The sequence below is a fragment of the Lepidochelys kempii genome, chromosome 10, assembly GCF_965140285.1.
Source record: "Lepidochelys kempii isolate rLepKem1 chromosome 10, rLepKem1.hap1, whole genome shotgun sequence".
Classification (NCBI taxonomy): domain Eukaryota; kingdom Metazoa; phylum Chordata; order Testudines; family Cheloniidae; genus Lepidochelys; species Lepidochelys kempii.
In genome coordinates this window covers 76,000,057-76,015,814 of record NC_136389.1, presented here as the reverse complement: position 1 = coordinate 76,015,814, position 15,758 = coordinate 76,000,057, and the positions used below count along the sequence as shown (strand labels likewise).

At 43.3% G+C, this 15,758-nt stretch overlaps 1 long non-coding RNA gene across 1 annotated transcript; it reads left to right on the top strand.

Moving 5' to 3' along the window:
* The first annotated feature begins 4,498 nt into the window (after positions 1-4,498).
* On the top strand, positions 4,499-15,689 carry LOC144930896 (uncharacterized). The gene is made up of 3 exons (XR_013636373.1): positions 4,499-4,711; positions 6,460-6,588; positions 15,419-15,689. It is a non-coding gene; the product is annotated as an uncharacterized LOC144930896 (long non-coding RNA).
* The last annotated feature ends 69 nt before the right edge of the window (positions 15,690-15,758 follow it).

The following is a 15,758-nucleotide window of genomic DNA, read 5'->3' as shown; positions in this document are numbered from 1 at the left end:
TAAGGTTCTTGATTTAATTTGATACAAACATCTAAAACTACTTCAGATTTAAAAATGGGTCTTGTTTCAAGGTGCTTGTAATTTGAAGATAAGGTTGTTCTTGTTTATGTCACTTAAAAATTGCAGGTCAAGTATAAAATAACAGAAAAAGGAGATAATAAAGCAGGAGTTGCACTAAAGAGACTAAGAAACAACCTTTTCTATCGGGGAGTAACCCTTCCTAAATTCAGTCAACTTTACAAAACCAGCACTTCCTGGGAAACTGGCAAGTCTTCTAAGGAAAATGCTTATTGCTGCCATAGCTACTGTCCTAATGCTTTTACCTATTTCAAGTAGCATTTCTAGTAGGCGTATTAAAGATATGGCAATATCTGCCATTTGTTGGAGAGAGTAGGAGGTAGTGTGTCGTCTTCATAGACTTCCAACCCCTTTGTTTCTCCTCATGTTGTCGCTCGTGTGGACTCACTTGCAGTCTGGCTCGGTTCCAACTTCCCCACACCAAAAAGAAATCTAGTTCATTGTAAGATCACAGCCCGGCCATGTTATTTAAATGGCATCTCAGCTTTCCAGCAATGATGTCTGCTGGCAGCTCAGTCTGACCATCTTCAGCTGTAGAACTGATCAATGGAATTGTTTTTAATTTTTCACTTTATTAATATAACTTCATAACTAAAGTTTTATGAATGAAACTGCATGCATTCATAAAACCAGGTACCCCAATAACTGGCTAATTGAGTTTCACTTTCAATCCAATTGCTGCTTAAATTGCTGAAACTTACACTGTTTCAACTTCTGCTCACTGGTTGTCATTCATTATACTTGTCTATATTGTAACTTCTCCAACTCCATTTTAAAATGCTCACTCCATTTTGTAAAAGCTTGCTGCAACCTTCATTTTTGCAAAACCCTGCTGTAATCTTATTAGTTTAATTCAGATGTGTGAATGAGGTATGTATGGATGATGGAATTAACCTCCAGCCCCAGCCTGTCCTGATGAAATAAAGTGTAAACACCCAACGGCTGAAGATGCAGACAACAGCCCTGACAAAGTAAAAGGAGTCCACCCTCAAAATAAAAGAACAAAAGTACAATTGAAGAAACATCAAAGCCAGGTCGAGGTCTGAAAATCATGTCTGCAATTGACAGGTGATCAATCACACCGAACCCAGAGGCAGCGTGACACAGCAAGACCTATAGACTCTGGATTCAAACTAAAGCCTACAAAAAGGATGGGTGAGATGGAAGACTTTGGAGGGTAACATTCTGGTGCCAACATGGAAGGGCATTGGTGCATGCCCAGCAGAGACCCAGCTCTTCCTTGTGCCTGGCTCTCCTGGCCAGTTAGCCGCCACAAGCTACGAACCCAAGCCACAAACTCAAGCTACATTCAGGACTGGTAACTATGATAACAACCTTGCAGAACCTCTGTGTGTGTGTATGAATGAATGTGTGAATAAATATGAAATTGAATGGAATGTTATAGCTATAACTAACTGCTTACTATGATTCTTTCTGCATTCACAATAAATGTGGCATTTTGCCTTATCCCCTTTAATAAGATCCTGCTGGTTTTTATTTTATTGGTATAACACAGCCACTTTGTTTTTTAAGCTTGCTTTTTACTCTGAGCCCATCTAAATTCTTATAGCCCCATTGGAATGAGAAAAGTGACTGCAGAAAAGCCATTGGGTCGGTTCCCTATTTATTCTTCCTCAGAGATTCCAGCTGAGATGCATGTGCTCAAGTTAAAAGATGATTTCCCAGTGGGATATGCAAGTCACATTCGTTTCTTTCTCTCTCCTTGCCCTAATGAATTTACCTTGAAAAGTTATAGCTCGCAGAGGAAAGATGGCTGAGCCATAACCTTGGAAGTGAGGAGTCCTGGGTTCTATTTCTCTGTGATATCTCTGCTACTGACTTGGGCAAGTCACTTAATTGTAAGCCATACCCACATGGTGTGGCTCTGTCTTCCTCTGGTCATGGCTAGGCCATTTAGAGATTGAGGCTGCTACAGTTTTGGTTAAGAGAGCTGGGTGTTTTAGTTCAGCCAGCAGAGGCTCAGTGCATTAAGATCCAACCCTTTCTCACACAACTAGTCGTAGTGGTGTCAGTAAGACTACTCGTGAATATTCATCAGTGTGAGTTGGGCTGAACAATCATACTCTGCGCTTCAGGTTCCCTGTCTTTAAAATGAGATGATCGCACCAACTTATCTCCTAAGGAAGCTTAATTAATTAATGTTTGTAAGGCACTTTGAGATCCTTGGATGGAAGGTGCTATTGAAGTACTGCAAAGTAAATAATATTTAAATGCATCTTACTTCATACTGTAATCCCTTAAGTGTATGAGGAAGGAATTGAAATGAACATTGTAAACATAGGTATAGTCCGACTTCAATATTGGGGGGCGGGGGGAGCTCCAGTCAGGCCAACAGGACAGCACATGTAGGGGAAAACTCTGTGCCTGCCCAAGGCTTGCAGTTGTGGGGGGCAATGCCCCTCCTGCCCCTCAAACTGCACCCATGATTGCAAAGCATATCAGGTCAGTTTATCAGCAGCTCCCCAAATCAGTGTGGCCTTCTCTCAGCTGCATGCCGAGCACTGCAGCTACATTTCAGTTGTCATTATTCATTGATAAATGCATCCAATATTGATAAGTGAATGAGAATTTAAACCTTGACAAAGTTTGAGAACCTCAAAGATGACCAGGATCAGTATGAGACCCTCCTGCCCTCTGACAGGACCCCATTCCTTCAAAGAGTCCAGATTCCCTTTTATTTCTCTTCTAGGTAGCTTCCTATAATCTCCCCTCCAGCTTCTTTAGTGGGAGGCTAGCTGCTCTGATTCCCCATCCCAGCTCTTTGGAGGTGGCCAGATGGCCCATTTCCTGCATCCTCCCCAAATCCTGTCGTGGCATATTTTGGGGGTGGGCAGTTTGCTCTTGTGCAGCAAGAGAGCTGGAAACACACTTCTTGCTGCTAGTGCATGTTCGCCCTTTAGCTCTGGGACTGACACCCAGTGGCACCCTCTGCTGCATACTACGACAGCACTGCAGATTGCTTCCAGCATAGTAGTATTCATCATGTGGTCACGGTAGGGAACTGAGGAGACGTTGTGCTTTTGTGCTTAGGGCTGGCTTGCAGTGGGTATGGGGAAGGAGGACAATCCAGCTCCTGAATTATAGTGACACCCAGTGTGATCATAGCCATGTAACGCCAATATTTTGCTGAATAGGACTCCATGCGAGACAAGATATTCGCAAAAGCAAGCTGGGATTTACTTTTGAAACAACTCCTAGTGCTATTTGCTGGGGGAAAGGATTTATAACAAGGAAGCCTCCCTATAAATGACAGTTGCCTTTTTGTTTGTGTATTCCCATAAATTAAAACCATGACCCAAAATATCTTTCAGAACTGGAGGGCAAAAACTCTACCCTGCATTACAGCTGGGCAAGCACCCTTTATTCCTTATTACTTTGTTTTACAGTAGCACCTGGAGCCCCCAACCCAGCAGCAAGGTACTGTTGTGTTAGGCACTCAGCTGATATAGATAGTAAGAGGCAGTTACTGCCCTAAAGAACTTACAACTGAACTAGACAAGTTTAGGAGAGAGAAATACAACATACAGGCAGAAGGTGGGGAACAGATGCACAGACAGACTAAGACCCGATTAGAACCGCAAAGGTAGTTAGGCACTTAACTTCTAAATACCTTTGAGGATCTGGGTCTAAGTGACTTACTCAAGGTCAGACAGGAAGTCTATAGTAAAGATGGAAAATTGAACCCAGGACCAGTTTAGCTGATAGGTTTGTCAATATGAGGAGGTCAATGAGAGATTAGCTGTGCATCGTTTTATTTATTGTTGTTTGCTTTATTATGCACTGCTTCTCGTTATCCCACTTGCTTTTCATGTTCTACCACCACGCAAAGTGCTTTTCATCTCAGAGGCTGAGTCTGTAGCAGAGTCGACCATCAAATCATCTCTCTGAGAAATAAACATCCTTCACTTATTACTTCTATTTTATTTATTTATTTATGATGGCATCTAGTTTGAATTTCTTTAACAGTACTCTGCTTCTTTCTTTTACTGAATTTTAACAGCTCCTTCCTGTGTCGTTTGGAACTGGCCAAAGTTGGCAGCTCTCAAAATTTTTTTTTCTTCTTTGAAATGCGCAGATACTTTCTCCTTCAGTGATAATGGGCATTGTGCTTCCTTAGAAATATTTGTTTGGGGCCTATTATTTCTCAGCCTCTTCAGTTGGCAAACTGAAGGCTTGGAAACAAATGAACTTGGATGGCAGCCCAAGCTGTCAAAATGCGCCTTCCATTCATTAGTGAATCATCCACCTACTGTATTTAGAGCTTCACTCCGACTTTTCCAGACAGCTTCTTGGTTGAGTTCTTGGATTTTTTTCCCCCCTGTCTCTTTTAAACTTGCTACTCCAGTCTACTTCACTTACACCCACACAGCAAACCTCACATCTCAGTTTTCTGGAAGTAACTAATTAATGTGCCGGTATACAAGGTGCAGTCGGGCATCATTGTAGAAGATATTAACGTTATATATATGTGCTTCATTTCTCTTCCAGTTGCATGAGGCTAGCACTTCAATCACTTTGTCAGGAGACAACAACTAGTGAGAAAAATGTGTGACTCCTTTGCAAGCATTAAAATCCTATTCTTGAGGCTTCCGTGAAAATTTCTGCGAGTAAGGTAGGAAAGTCTTCGGCCTCCGTATCCGTTCAATTATCCGCTTAGCTCCTTTCTTTTGTTTTAGTCCCTCTTTTTGCTTCTTTCCTGTCTGCCACCAAAGAGCTATTCAGAATATTAAACACTGCTAGGAATGCCTTGCAGCCTTCTTGTATGCTGATATAAACCTAGGTGGTGAACGACCATTGGCCAGGCTAGCTCCATCTTACTGTGTGCTGCTCTTGCTCCATTCTGCAGAATGACAGAGGGCATTTATGATTCTTATGACACTAGTATTATTCAGAGGAGAGAGGGGTAATGAGCAGTGCAGCAGACCAGTCTTGGACATGCAATACAAGAACCATCACTTGTAGAAACTTGTCATATCAAAACTGTAATCTGTTCTTTGTCTTTGTTAGCAGAAAACTGTGTTCAGGATTTACTGTAGTGTGATAGGTAGATTACGCCCTGAGCCCCCCTGCTGGAGGCCTTGTGGTCCTGCTACATCCTGCCCCACAAAAGGGCAGTAGAGAGGTCCTCCAAGCTGCCTAGAGAGGCTGTGTGGGAAGCAGCCAATCAGGGCCCAGCAGGTCAGTATAAGAGGAGCTGCAGGGCCATGGTGAGGTGAGTTCAGTTCCTTGCTAGAGTTAGAGGAGGGTGGATGATGCTCCAGGCTGGTTGCTGGGACTCCACAAGGGCAAGGCCCTGAAGTAAAGGTGAAGAATGTGTGGGAGCCATGGGGAAGTGGCCCAGGGAATTATAGCAACAACACAGTTTATTTAAAGGGATATTGCAGTTGGCTGCTATCTATCGGGTTTCTGGGCTGGGACCCGGAGTAGAGGGTGGGCCTGGGTCCTCCCTTTGATTGTGCACTAAGAAACCAAATAAATAAGTCTCATTTATTTGTTCTGAGATATTTGGAAGCCTCTCTGAGCACAGGTACAGGAATTCCAAATCACAATAGAAAGCATGTTAATGAAAAACAATGCTAACAAAGAAGACTTTCCCCCCTGCTCCATATCCAGGGCCGCCCAGCTTTTTGGTGTAACTCTGCTCAGCGCAGAACCTGAGGAAGGGGAGCAAATGTGACTGCATGCCATCTCTGTTCTTCCCTGATTTCTGGGGCAGCTGGAGTCAGTTTGGCTCCCAGTGGAAGTTAGAGCAGCCTCAAAGCTGCTCAACGTCTCTCTGCAAGGCATACTCCTGATACACCACCTATAGAGGGGCTCAAGAAAAGTGGATGTAAGGCTGGCTCCCCCAGCTTTAATCTACTTGGGGATTTCCCCAGGCTGAGAAAATAATCAGTTGCCAATTTAGGGCAGTTTTATAGGCCCTTTGTTTCAATGGAGTGATGAGAAGGGGCCATATTGAGGGCCAAGATGGGACCCCCAGATCTGAGCTGAAATACACTTGCTCACTTAGGCAAAAGTCTTTGAAAACAGAAGTCCTTGAACCATAGTCTGAAGGTCAACAGATTGGACTTCAATAGACTGCCGAGGTGAAGTAAATTCCGGGGCAAAGGCTCGTATCTGCAGCCTAGACTACTGGATCTAGGGACTGGAAGCAGAAGTGCCTCAGTGGGCTTAGCTGCTGGGATGTTGCATAAGGTGAGAGGCAGGCCTCGAATCATAGAAAGCCTCATTTGTAAAAATGAGTTTGCACAATAGGCTGCAAATCTAGATCCTCCATCACCAGGTTTAGCTAGAACTAAAGGTTGATTCAGTGCTTCCAGTGTTGAGAAATGCAGTTTTCCCTTTTTGTTTTATCTCTAGAAATACGCATGCTCTCTTCCACTTAAACAGCCATGTGACGCTCCTGTGATAGCTGGGAAAATGAAAGCCATGGACAAAGGGGTCTTTTGTGAAATTAAGGTCAAAGGCACTTCAGACATCTGGAAAAAGGTGAGAGAGTTGGTCATACAGCCTAATAATTCTCTTCTGACTGTCCCATGAGCCAGACAGCTCCTGGCCACTACTATCCTGTCTCAAACCAGGAGGAAATATTTTATTGCTCCTGACCCTCATCCCTTAGTCCAGCATTCAGTGTAGCTGCTGAACCATGGCTGGGAACAACAACCGTGGCAATGACTAAATTCTCTTTTTGCCAAGGTTGTCAGTAGGGAACTGAAGGATAAGCTGGAAAACAGCTTTTAAGTTATTTGATTCATGACTCAGTTGTAAATAAGTGCTGCTGTACACAGAAGATCGGCATGCTAATGGCAGGGGACAAGCAATAATAGACATGGTTTATTAAGCCTTGATTTGAAAATAACTGACTCCTGGGTATATAGTAGAAAAGGTTCATGAAGAGCCAGTGTTTCAATTATACGCAGTACATGTATCTTTGCCAACAACGTAGGAAAGTAACTCTGTCATGTACAGACAGCATCCTTGGAACAGGAGGTGAAACCAAGTGGGAAGCCAGACATACCCACAATGCTCTTCTAAGTGCTAGTCTCAAAGCTGTTCTTAGATTACGGCTTGAAAGCACCGATGACTTCAAGACAATGGGAGCTGCAGGTCTCCTTGGCTCCGAAAAGCGGGTGATAAGTGCAGTCACCACTCAATCAATAGTGGGAACAGAAAAGCACAGCATGATACAAATGCGTTTTAGTTCTTGCAATCTGGACCCTTGTTAGTCTGAAGACTATTGGAGAGTGTGATAAATCAGCAGCATCTCTCCATGTGTACCACCTTCACAGTGGAGGTCAGCTGGGCACATAGCAACTCTGCTACCCATTCCAGATGCACCCCTAACCAACCAACACTTCCTCTGGCTTATCCACTCTGATTCCCAACTAGACGTTGGGGAAGCAAAGGGTTTTCCTTATTGGTATCTGATGCACGAGAGACATACCAGGTGTTGGCAGCAGATGGAGGGGATCCGAACCAACTCACGATCTCTCTTAGCATTCTGAAATACAATGCAGATAAGGTACAACAGAAGATCAGGTGGTGGCTCCCTGCACAAGCAAGTACTGCTGGGGCAAATGAACAGACTTGTGGACACCAACAGAGGGAAAAGAACAGAGTCACTGAACGCCGCTCTGTCGATCCCTGCTTGGTGCTTTTCAGGAGTCCCAAATAACAGACACGCACTCACGCAACTACTCATTGTCAAGGAACTCTGAGCCCCCTTTCTTCTGGTGGAATTAAAACTCCTTGTGTCTCTCCTTTTAAAAGCCTGTCTAGGAACTCTGGTTACTTTAATCAGAGAAGTTTTGGAGGTTCATTCTTTTAGGCAAGTGAGTTAATTGGTCTGTTTCACTCTTTGGTCAGCAAGAACATGCCTCCAGAATTGGTTATGCATCTAGCAGAAATACAGAACAGTGGGCATTACAAGTCAGGGACTAACATTTGCATTGCCTCTGGCTTAAGCTTCCACACTTACAGCGGTGAATTAACTCCCTGTGGATAATGTTGCCTTGTTCTCTGCAGATGTCAAGACTCTCTATTATCCAAATCTACCTGGTGACAGATTCCCTTAGATTTAATAGGCGAGAGGGAGAAGACTTTTCTTCCAGAGCTGCTGCTTCTGGCCTTCCCCTCGGATTACCCACTATGTGCATCTTTAATATAGCCTCTTGAGAGCAATTTTATCTAGGGATCTGCAGAAATGTTGGATTAAAATAGAGCATGATTTTCGTGAGATGAAAAAGTGGGTGAGGGATGGCCTCGCTCAGCAGCAGCATTTTATTTGCCCCCCCCCCACCAAAAAAAAAAAAAGGGTGCCTGGAAGTGAGCATTTCCACTCAGTGGATGTTACAGCAGCTTGACAAGGCATAGTACTTTCCCACTTGTTCTGCTTCCCCAGAAAGCTTTGGGAGTCGCATTAGTTTTGCTAATGCTGTAAGTTACTTAGTACTTTCTTTCCCTTTTCCTATTCCTTTCCTCCTTATCTGTAACCCCAGTTATTTAAAAAACTACACCAACCAAGAACTACAATACATGTTACAAATCTGTGCCAGTGCTGTACCCTATTGTTTGCCCATATATTGGGTCCAGGTCCCCTACCCTTGTTTGTGTCTTTAGGCTGAAAGCCATTGAGCGGGTATTGTCTCTGTTCTGTGTCTGTACAATGGGCCATGATGCAGAGTGAGCCCTATGTGTTCTACCATGATATAAATATTTACTACTACTAATTTGTACTAGACGTGTACGAAAACCATCATTCCTTCTGGTGCTTCCCTTGCATCTGCCTGCTCACTGCCTGCCTAGCTGTCCTAAGTACCGGCAGAAAAGCAAACAGTCAGAGACCAATAACAGTGTCAGGTCAGCAGCTGTTCGATCAAGCTTGCATGTGTCTTGAAATCTGTGAATGAATGGGGTTGGGACCTCCTGCTTTTGAAATTCTCTTATTTATTATTTGGGGGCCTGTTTTGTGCAACGCCCAGTACAAACTCGTTACAAGGGCAAGGCCCTCCTCTGAAGAGCTCATAGTCTAAATAGACAAGAAAGTCAAAGGGGTGGGAGGAAAAACAGAGGGGCAAAGCACTTGCATAAGGTGATAGAACAAGTTCACGGCAGAGCTAGGAATAGAACCCATGTCTCTGGAGGCCCAGGGCAATTGCCAGGATCTGTGGGCTTGAGTTCCTTCCACTGAGCCTGGAGCTAGCTGCCTCAGAATAGTTAATGAGCCCAGCTGGGCTGTGGCAGAATTGCCTGATTGGCCAGCCTACCTGGCTGCAAAGAGCCAAGAAGGTCTGCATTTAACTCAGCAGCAGTGGCTGGTAGCTGGCCGCTTAGTACTTACACCCATAACTTGTCATCTCTTCTGTGCTGGCCTTGTTCCCAGTCTTCCTCCTGACCTGCTTCTGCCTTGTTCCTCTCCTGCTCCAGCCTGCTTCCTTGTCTGGCATCTGACTCCAGCTCTGTCCCTTGGCTTGTCTACTGGTTCCTGTTCCCAGCTCTAACCACTAGGCCAGAGAGCTCAGTCCCTGACACCAGTACCCTATCTACTGGACCACATTGCATCTCTTGCTGCTTGTTGACCCTTTTTTTTGTATGGAACATCTACTGAGGGGCAGGAGTTCACAGGGCTCAGAAGGTGATCTTCCTTCCAACTGATGTTTGTATATTGATCATACTCCAGCTGTTGATTTATTTAATTTCATTGTTTTATTCCCCTTCACTTTTAAGCACCTATCCTAGTCTCTAGGCCCTTTAGCATAATTAACATGCTCAATACTAAGAAATAAAATACTGAAGTGCCTGTGCGGAGTCGGTTGGCGCTATGCCCGGCTCATGAGACCGCTCATGGTCTCCGACACCATCAGGTGCTCCAGAGACACAGAGCACAACATGGGACACCGTCAGTACTAGAAAGAGTGAACAAGACTGCCGGTCAGAGAAATAACCCACTTCCTTCCCTGCCGAACCAAGGGACGCACCCCCTCATGTACCTATTCGCTACACCAACACTGACTTGGACTCTAAATACATTCGATGGGTGGCATACCCGAGATCACTTATTCACTGAGGCTTTAAAAACTCCTGCACCCCAACCTGGGTCTATGCTGGTTATGTGCTATGTATGTATCTTGTGAACCTTGTAACCGCTGTAACCTCTGATAACTCTGATAACTCAACCTCTGATAACTCAAGCCTGACCCCAGATGTACAGTCCCTTCCTTCTTAACTTATGTAAATTTGATTTTAAACATGAGCTTTAATAAAATTTTTAAATCTGTTCTTACAGGCCTATCATCATAACCCGAAAGTTATGTTGCAAGTTGCAGTGGGGGAGGTTTAGATTGGATATTAGGAAAAACTTTTTCACTAAGAGGGTGGTGAAACACTGGAATGCGTTACCTAGGGAGGTGGTAGAATCTCCTTCCTTAGAGGTTTTTAAGGTCAGGCTTGACAAAGCCCTGGCTGGGATGATTTAACTGGGAATTGGTCCTGCTTCGAGCAGGGGGTTGGACTAGATGACCTTCTGGGGTCCCTTCCAACCCTGATATTCTATGATTCTATGAAAGCTGAACATTTATCCACCTTAGCCCAGCCCTCCCCAAGTGCCTGACCGCAAATGATTTGCAGCATGTCTAGCTCTGGCAGACCGAGGGCAGGAAGTGAATTCCAAAGTACCCAATGGAAACTGACTGAAAAGCCATCAGACTTTTAAACCAGGGAGCTGCTAGATAAAGTATCTCTGGTGCTGATGTTGCCTGAAGGACAGAAGAAGCCTCTTGGGTAACCTGGTCCTACACATTTTACATCTTAAATTCCCCTTGGCAGATTATAGTCAGCACCACCATACAGTGCCCTTTGCAATGTCACTTGATAAATAGGGGTGCTGCACTCAGCTGCACAATAATTACAAGGTGTAGCTCCATATAGACTGAGTTATGGAATCTAGTCATGGCTAGCTGCAGTAGTGTCCCTGAACGCTAGGGGAGCGCACAGGGAAGTACCCCTTGCTTACATCTGTGTAGCAGACATAAGCAGCACTTCTCCAAGTGTAGTCCTGGGGCTACTCAGGCATGCCCCTCTGAAGAGTTACTTCTGGTGGAAGCAGTAGCAGACTGTTCTCTCTCCAGCACTGGGTGGCAGATTCTCTTTCCAAGCGGGTGTGCTGTGGGGTGTGCGCCTCTCCTTTTTATGCCCCACTTTGTTCGCTCTGTGTTGGAGAAGGCATAATTTGGTTCAATATGGGGAACCAGTTGTATAAGTTTAGGAGTAGAAATACCAGCCTCTGTGAGCATATACGGTGATATATTTAATACTGTATTGATGGTCTCTGTTGGCTTTAAATCCATGCTCAGCAGTACAAGACGCGATTAGTTTTCTCCAGAGTTTGTAGATGTTTTCCTGATGAAATTCAGAAAAGGTCCATATTGCATTAAAGTCATTCTAGGTTATCTTCGATCACAAATGTGCCTGTTTAGTCTGAGGCTGCTGTTGCAAGATCTGTCAAAAATACATTTATAGATGAATCTCCTTCTGGTTCTACAGACTAATCCTTTTAGCAATTACTAGGCTGCCAGAGATTTTGAGCATACTTTAGGGAGTCCTTCAATAAATTCCTAAAAAAAATCAAGAAAAACACAAACAGGAGATTCCCAGCACGTTTTGTTTTTGATTACTTGGCCAGTTTTGACCAAAATTTTGTAACCTGTTTGTGATCCATAACATCACCTAAGTGGTTCCAACATTTGTTACTATTTCTTAACTCAACCATGATGGCTTTGGAGCGGCCCTGTGATAATTTACAAATGTGGTATGCTGGTCTGGCTATTGGGATGTTTACTGTATGATTGGAAGACAGGCAGGAAGGAAAAGAATGGCTCAAGGTAGCCATCTTTCAGTAAACCCTTGAGAGCTGTTAAGGGATGATGCCAAAACCATTAGCTTTGATGTGTTGCCTCAGTCTCCAGCTAATCTAGCAAGCTAGTTGGTTTTGTCCAGGACAGAAAAAAGGCCTATGGACATATAAGAACAAAGGAACTCTGGCAGGATGAAAAGGAACATACTCTTAAGAGAGGCTGTTGTTGCGGGGGAAGCAAACTGAGGCCACGTCTACACTACCCGCTGGATCGGCGGGTAGTGATCGATTTATCAGGGATCGATTTATCATGTCTAGTGTAGGTTGCTCTGCTGTCGACTCTGGAACTCTACCATAGCGAGAGGCGGAAGCCGAGTCGATGGGGGAGCGGCGGCCGTCGATCCCGCGCCACAAGGACGCGAAGTAAGTGATTCTAAGTTGATCTAAGATAGGTCGACTTCAGCTACACTATTCTCATAGCTGAAGTTGTGTATCTTAGATTGATTCCCCCTAGTGTAGACCAGACCTGAGACACAGCACCCTACTGGGGGATGTCTGACGAAGCTGCACCTGCCTAGGAGAGAGACTTGAGTGCAGACTGGTTTGTTTAGAATCCTTTTTTCTCTAATGTGATATTCCCGTTGCTAAATAAACCTTCTTTGGTTTTAAGAAGGCTGTGTGGTCACTATATACCCTGCGTCATGGTCTCCAAAGGGAGGAACCACAGGTGCTCAACCTCAGGCAGATATGCGGGGTCAGAACGGTTGATTGATCAGGCCCTGGGCTACAGCCCCTCTCTGTAAGAGCTGTGAAATTGCACCTCAGGACTGGTAAAGGCCTAACACCTGATGGGGTACTCTCAGAGAGGCCAGAAAGAGGTCAGAGGTTCAGGTAGCCCTGTAACCACTGACAAGAAGTTTGTGCATACATGGACAGGACTGCATTTGCCTTCAGAATTGTATTAGCCTTTATGTGATATGTCTTGATTACTTTAAAGTTTTTGCAGAATGCCGTACGTTTGCCTAGCAGAATTCTTAGGCCCTACTCTTTCATTCCACACCTTAAGTGGAGATCAACGCCTCTCCTAGAGGGTATATAAAGCAGTGGTTTTTAAACTTTTTGTCTCATGACCCAGTGGAAGAAAAATGCTTATCCCCATGACCCAAAACAATATCTTTTGACTGGAGTTTTCATAAAATCACAATAAAGGGCAATACATTCTAGCTTTAACCACTTCACTTCAAGTAATAACTAAAATTAGACATTGTTACTTGTGAAAAATTTTTATATACAGTAAAAAAGACGATCAGGTTGAGTTTCATTTAGTTAATGCAACAGGTGGGCCTGCTTGTTTTTCATGATCTCGTTCCAATTTGGATCACAAGCTGAAAGTGCTACCCTCATATCAAATGAACTGTTGAGTTGGTTTCTTTCTCTTGTTGTTAGCCTTGTCAAAGTTGAGACCATCTTGCCATACATACAGTTCGCATGTGTAAGCTGTGACCTGTAGTAACAACAGAACACTAATCTTACTTAACAGTGGATATTCTTTGAAAACAGTTATCCAAAACTATGACAAATTGAATGACTTGTGGTGGCATGTTTTGAGTGTGCTGTTGTAATGCTGACAGACCCCGGTAGTTGGTATTGAACCTGGGGCCTCTGGATCTTAGTATATCAGCCTCTACCACATGAGCTAAAGCCCTATGTCTGTTAGCTAAGGCTGTAGAGCAGACTCATTTTATGTCTCTCTCTAAGTGGTCTCTGTGCCACTAAATGGGACAGAACACCACATCCAGAAGGTGTGTGGGTTACACTGTCACAGGTGAGTTACCGCAGCTCTTTTTCTTGCTCAGGCATCAAGTTTAGCTGCATCATTGATTCAGGATTTTTCGAAAGCAGAAGGATCTTTTACCCAATGCTTTTTCTTTTCAACCCCCTTTGCAGGAAAGTAGTGACTAAAACTGTCAGAGCAACGAGATGTAACTGTATGACACTCTTCATTTCATTCCCTTTTTCCTCACTGATGCTGTTCTCCTCTGTGTCGTAACAGTGTTGGGAACATGTTGTAGCTCGGACAATTACTTTTCAGTTCTGCTTGCCACAGTGCTAATGACTTTTGGAATGCTTGTATCTGTTCAGAGTGTCGAAATAAATCATTGCCTTTTCCTTGTAACTTCAAATTCAGTTCATTTAAATTTGAGAAAATGTCAGCTAGATATGACAACTTTATTAACCAACTGTCATCGTCAAACAAATTTGCCAAGTTAGACTGTTTCTCTCCCAAAAAATATGTGACTCTAATTCCTGAGTTTGTACAACCATGTAAGCACCCTGCCCTGTGACTCCAGTGTGAACTGGTAAATGAATATGCTCAGCTCCCATTCCTGAGCCTAACACTTCAAAAAGCCTGCTGCTCAGTGAGCTTCCTTTAATGAAATTAACAATTTTCACTACTTCCTTCAATTACTGCTATAAGATCTGGGGAAATACCCTTGGACACCAAAGCTTTGCAGTGAATGAAACAGTGATTCCAAACAACATCATTCCCCCCTCCCCCCCCACTCTGTTATTTCTACCTGTCATATTTGCTGCAACATGTCTTGTAAACTCCTTTTCAATTAGGCCTGTCCAATTTGTATTTTTCCAACTACATAGTCATGCAGTGCTTTGAATATCTGTGCTCCTGTTGTATTTGTTGGTAAAGTCAGACAACACAGCAAATCTTCCCTAAAGTCATCTTGCCATACATACCTCACATAAACTAACAACATTGCACAATTTGAAATATCAGTACTCTCATCAAGTTGGATAGCAAAATCCCTGGCTGACTGTAACTGAGTAATAAGCTGGGCTTCCAAATGCTCTGTAATATCACGAGATGTTGTGTTATCACTGAGAGGAATACTTCTCAATTTTTCAGAAAACTTTTCATCAAAAATTTGTATGCACCATATCCAGAGGTGCTGGAAGAATAAGCTTTTTGGCAACTGTATGGGTCATTTTCTCTTATGCAACCAAATATGATGCCATTTGTGCCTTATCATTCAAAGTAGTTGGCTGACTAACAACTTTAACTTTAATTCCCGTTGCTTCCTTTGAAAATATTCAAGAGGCTTATCAACGAGTTCCCCATGTTTGGTTTCCAAATGTCTTTTAAACTTTGACAGTTTTAAATGCTTGTTGCAAGCACCTCGCTGCAAAAGCCACACTGGGACTTTGGATCTTGGTTTGTGTTAGCACAATTGATGAAACCGTATTTCGAAAAAATCATCACTATACTGCCTTGTCCACGATTTGGTTTACTTTTTAGTGGGTGATTCAGATGAGGTCGACAAGGCAGAAGTCTGTCTGTTTAGCACTTTCTGTTGCAAGATGACGTACTTACACTCGTATTTTCATTTTCAGATGGATTTGATGACTGTATTTCTGAACTTTTTTCTTATTACAAAATGATCCATTTTTCAGGATGAAGGTTTGTTGCTTAACCCTCGCAACTCGAGTCTCCACAGCATTAACAAAACTGACAGTGTGTGGAAAGCAGTCTCGTTAGGTGATTACATTCAAAACGGTGATGTTGTGTGTGCAGGTAATGTGTGGTGCATAAGAAACTCTCTGCAAACAAGTAAGTCTTCCCAAAAATAAGTAAAATGTCCAACATTTGTATGATTGTAATGTTATTTGAAAACTATCATGACATTTTAAGAGATTGCGACATTTTAAATTTACAAGTGACCCAGTACCTAATTTTCCATGACTATTTTTTATAATATATGTTTAATCAAAAATGAATCTATTTCTGAAAAAT